Below are 6,000 nucleotides of genomic sequence, written 5' to 3'. Positions count from 1 at the left end.
AAAAATAAATGAAAATGTGTTAAAACTTTTTATCAAAATGCTTCCTCTAAGGCTAATGAATCACAAGACCACTTTATCCACATGTTCCCGACTAGTACAATTTGTGCTAATGTGGGTACATCAAGCTGTTTGTGCTTCTTGTAAATATCACTACAGTAACAAACACCTAGGGATGGACACTGCACTCCATTCAACAACTGAGTAAACTAATTCCTGAATTACCATTATCACAAATATGTTGGTTGCTATGTGACTTAACAGATATAAAAAATATATAATGCACTCACAATAATAATGCCAGAATTTCATATCACCATAAATGTTTAAAATTATTAGAGCTAAATATCCCAGTCTGTAATCTTTTCACAGGTGCAATATATAGTGGTAAGCATTTAAATAGTAGCACAGAATATTGTGAAAGTCACCTTATGTCATAAGAAATGTATGCAACTAATTGTTTATGGTTCTGCATTCCTGAAAGATGTGCATGCTACACTAAATGTTTAATGTGCCCTTGTCCAGAGGAGAATACAATATTAAGTTTGTTTTGATGACAAGTTTACTCTATACAAAAATAAGTAACTTAGCTAGGTACAATAGTTTTAGAAAATCCTGTTCCCTAGGTTTTAGGATTTTTAAGGAACTTCTATTTCTCAAGAATATAATGTCAAAGAACATTCTATAAATTCATCAAAGTTTAATGATAAAAAAAACACAATAAATGTTATTGGAGGATGCTTTGGAAGTGAATGCCAAAGATTAAAATTCAGAGAAGACCACAATCATGAAATCGTTCACAAAGTTTTATTGGGATGAAAATTTTAAAAAATAAAAGCACATCCAGTTTTCTGAAATGATGTATTTCTTCTGTGTTTCGGTCTAACTTTGGTTACCCTATGACAGGTGGTTCACAACACTGAGAAAGGAAATTTTAAGAAGGAAAGATGGAAGGTAGGGAGGGAGGAAAAGGAGAGAAAGAGAGAAATGAAGGAAAGGAAAAGAGAAAAAAATAGAAGAAAGAAAATAAAAGGAAAAATCATAGGAGTAAAAACTAAAGGAAATAAACTGAGGCTCTGTCTTAAAAAAACAACAGCAACTATAAAACAGTTCACAGTGTGACTTTTCCTTTCTAATGGCTAATATCCATTTTCACAGGCTTCTTATATATAACAAAGCTGAATAGAAATGACTCTATTCTCAACAAGAGGGAATTCATCATGTCATATAGATATGAGTTGGGCCAAACATAAAGTACCCAACTTCTTTATTCTCTAAGTTACATACTGTTCTAAAAATCACCACCACCAAATACATTTTACAATACATGAAAGACACTGTACATTTGAACAAGTATTTTTTGTTGGAACTCAAAATCTCTAAAGTATAAGAAATAAGATTTAGAGGGTCCCCATCCAGATCCGCTGCACCAACCACTGTACTCAACTGCACCTGCTCCCCAGATGCTCTGAGTGCTGGCGAACAAGACTCACTGCTTCCTTTTATTTAAAATTTCCCTCTGCTCTGTGGAAGCTTCCACATCTGGGAGGTAGCCTCCCTTCCTTCTTCCCCAACGCCAGTCAGCCTTCTTGCCTCAACGTAGGACCAACTCTGAGATGCAATTCATGCACCAGAGTTGCATGCAGGACTAGGCTGAAGCCAGTTTCCAGCTGCAACTGTAGCCCTGCTCAGCTCTTTGCTCCACCCTGTCCTGCTTCCCTGATTGCCTTCTCCCAAGAGCACTCTCTCTGTATAGCTCTCAGGAACCTGACCTAAGACATAAAGAAAATGATAGTCCCCTTGCAAGTGTTTTAGGAATCATAATTTTTCTGTCAATATTGACTTAATGATATATTATTGCCAGCATATTCTTTTGGTTTGAAGTAGTTTTGTTTGATTTCAAGATATGAGCTAAAAATCACAAGAAATCAGAATCAGAACTAAATATACTAGCAGAAAAAAATTAAGTGATTAAATTATTTATCTATATCATTAAACTTCTCACATATCAATTAAGACTTTCTTTCATTACCTTCAGACCTTTCCCCAGGTCTCCTCTGACTTCCTCACACCTCCTTGGCTGGGGTAATGCCTACTCTTTGGGGTTGAGCTTGTCATTTCTGAACCCTTCTTAGGTGCTTTTGGAGTACCTTGTACTTACCATAATCTTTACACTCTTCACAGTTAATGGTGACTACCTCTTTGGTGCCTTCCTTCCCCCTCTCCCTCCCCTCAAAATACCTAAAACATTTCCTGAAAGCTAGGCAAGGACTGTCTTATTCTTTATGCTATCTTCTTTATTCAGCATGGTACCTGCACTGCACACCACAGGTATTTGTTGGATGAATGCATCCTTTATGCCTATAAAATGAATATTATACTGTAGTTAATGAAATACTTTGGCTTCTATATATAGACTAAATTACATAGATCAAAGAAAGGAAATGTCTTCCCATTTTGAATTATAAGTAATATACCAAACTTGCTATGGACAACTGAAAAGGAGACGCTGTAGCTGAGAAAATTGGGAGTGACCAATAATATAAAAATAATGTGAATATAATTTTTAAGATGTTTAACTATAACAATAAAATGTTCAGGCTATGTTGTGTTAAATATATAAATTTAACACATATTAAGCACTTAATATTTCACCAGCACATTCTTCTGTTACATGGGAAACATGGCTTATTAATTAAAAAAATCATAAACAATACAAAATAAAACTTAATGTGAAGAATATAAGGCACAAACAAGTACTCCACGAGTTGAATCTTGTAGAATGGGTATAATATGAGTGAGTAGAGAGTAGGTTTTTAAACAAAACATGATGAGAGAAGTATGAATTTGACATATTAAAGAATCATAAGATTGGTCTGATTGAAGTGGAGGACATGTGTTAGGGAATGGGAAAGATAGATAAAGTTAAATTAGTTGATGGCTGTCTTAGGATAGATATTTAAAACTGATTTGATAAACAAGGAGAAATTACAGACTCTTAAGAAGAAAAGCAGCATGTGTATTTAGAACAAAGAGTTTTCAGAACAAAGTTTGTGGTAGTATTTAAGATGGGATGGGAGAATAGGAGGTAAATCTGAAAATTAAAAGCTAGTTCTTTAAGGTTAGAATTGATTAATAAAGAAATGATAAATGAAGTCATGAGAATAGTGTTATATGATGGAATTGTATTCATGTAGAGGTGAATGAATAAACTCTTCATGCATAGAGCAATGGAAAATTTAATGTGTATTCTGTCTAATTCTGTCTTATATATATAGTTACATGAGAAACTAATGAGTACTCAGTGTAATTCTCCTGTTTTCTGAGTTCATCTGTTGAGGAGAACTGGAGGGTATTTTTATAGTTGAGGTCCAAGTGAATTTAAATCCTATGGGACCAAAACTAGAAAAAGAGGTACATGTGTTTTTCTATACACACACATAGAGAGTATACATTACCCAAGAAAGTGTCAAGGAAAAGAAGCCAATGGAATGAACCCTTTTAGGAGAGGCAGAATGAAAGATTTTACAAGTCTAAAGGGCATAGAAGAAGCCACAGGCAGAAGTGGAGACAAGAGTTAGGAGTTAAGCTGAAATGGGAGAGCAAGTCAGGAAATAACTGACTTGAAGTGTATAGATGCCTTAAAGGTGGCTGGATACACGGGCTGGTTTAAAGGTGATAAGTCTCTTGGCTTCATAAATACAACAACAAATGTTTCTAAAAAGAAATTGATTTAAAATGGAGAGGAAAAGTATCCCTTTAGGAAGTATGAGGTCAGAAAAGAACACAAAGCAAAATTTTTCTAAGTTCCTCAAATCTCAAAACCTTGATAGACATAGAGTTATGTCAGTCTACTTCAACTTGTAGAATTAGCCATAGTGCTTCTAATTGTACCATTATCAAAAAAGTTAACAATAATAGTAAAATACAAAACTGCAGTGAAAATTATTTCATTTATAAGAAAGATATCATACAAACTCATGGACATTCTTCAGAATTGGAGATTTATAAGATGTAGATACCTATTGAATATGCAATTGTTTCTTCTGCATCATTTTTCTTGAGAGAACCAGTACTTTGAAAAATGTATTTATTGAGACCTTTGGTATTTGAGTGAAATCAATGACAAGAGAATGCCATGAAGCAATTTTGATGGCTGTCTGTCATATCATGAATATCCATCTTTCAAAGGAGAAAGCAATATTAAATAAACTTTGATAGTGTGGTTTAGTCTTCTCAGAGACCTTGGAAGGTATGAGCGAAATTTGCATGTATGTGTCAGTTAGATTCAGCGCAGGAAACAAGATAAGTTCCAGGTATTTTAAGTAGACAGAGATTTAATAGAGGGAATAAAATGCTTACAAAATAATTGGAAAGGCTAGAGATAGAGGCTTTAGGCTGGGATTCCAGGAATATTTCTAGAACACTGACAGTAGAATTTGACTTATTAGAGGAACTACTATTTCTCCTTCAATCAGAAAAGTGAGAAATTCAGAAGTCACTACAGAATTCGTTGAGTTCAAAAACATACCACTGTAGCTACAATTAAGGGATCAGGGAGCCACCACTGCTGCCACCCCAATGCCTCTGACACCCTAGAACTTGAATGCCGGAACCTATCATAGAAAAATCATGTTTCCAGTTTCCACAATCACACTTATTAGCAGAAAACAATGACCAGCAGGAAGATGACCTCCACTTGACTTTTGCCTCCAGATCTCAACAAGTGCATCTAATTGGCTGGACCTAATTTGCATTTGGAACTTTAACAGCACGGAAACCTGGGAAATGCAGTTTTTAGCCTACCAGCCTTTGCAGTATAGGAATACACACTATAAAAAAGTGAAAAAGGTTGCCAATTGGCCACATGCACCATACCAAGATTCAAAGATTGCAGAAATCTCTTATCCAAGGTCACAGAACTTGCGAGTGCTAGAGCAGCAAACTCGAATTCAAAGATTTTGGCCACTTGCCCAGTGCTCTTTCCACTACATCAGTCTACTGCACTGATTACTCTCTGAAGACATTTGCCAAAGGAGACATATTTTCAAATCTTGTGCTAATTATATTTTTCACTGAAGCATTAATTCAGGCATCTGTGAACATTGTTACCTTTTAGTCTTATGTCAAACCTAGTTCTTCTTTCAAACTCAGACTTAATCTTATTTTACAGTAATTACAGTTAAACCAACACTGCTAGGGTTTAATACCTTTGAGTATTTTTCTCAGCAGGCTTGCTGCTTAATCCATTTAATGTCAGAACAACACAAACCTTCTTATTAAAATGGGGGAAAGGACGTTATTAGAGACTGCATTAGTGGCTTTCTTTCTGCTGGGTAAAACCTACCAATATGGCAAAATTTGTACCTTATATTTACTTCATGTTTTTTGCTAACCATATACAAAAAACATTAAAAATGTGAAGATTTGGGATGTCAAATTCCCTTGAATCCTAATCATACATAAAAGTATAATGAAAGTTCTCTAGAGTAAATCTTCCTAGATTTGTACTTTAATATTAAAATTAAAAATATGGACTATACAAATAAATATTTATATAAATGAAAATGAAAATATTTTAATGCATTAGTGATATTCATATTTAATTAAATCATAACCTTAATTTCAAATGCACTTTAAAGTAACTTTGGGAACATATTTTTATAGATACATTCAGTGGTCTAAGTACAAAAATTCCTAATCTATACCTTAAAAGAAAAATGTAAATTACTACACATACTTTTGTTTGGACTTAAGCAACTATGTTAAAATTAAGGAGTTGATGAATTCACATAAATGAATAAAAAAAGGCAGATACCATCATTACAGTCAGCTATAACAGATTCTTTTCCTCTCTTTAAACAAATAATTATTGACCAAAATTTGTTAGAGGAAGTGGATCTAGTAGTTTTGTATTAAGAACACATAGAAAAGAATATAATAAAGAAACAATATGTGTGGTTGTTAAGGTTCAAATAAAGAAGATGAAATTACCTGAGTCTT

The sequence above is a fragment of the Microcebus murinus genome, chromosome 9 (genome assembly GCF_040939455.1).
Source record: "Microcebus murinus isolate Inina chromosome 9, M.murinus_Inina_mat1.0, whole genome shotgun sequence".
Lineage (NCBI taxonomy): Eukaryota > Metazoa > Chordata > Mammalia > Primates > Cheirogaleidae > Microcebus > Microcebus murinus.
Note: the sequence above shows the minus strand (reverse complement) of the source record.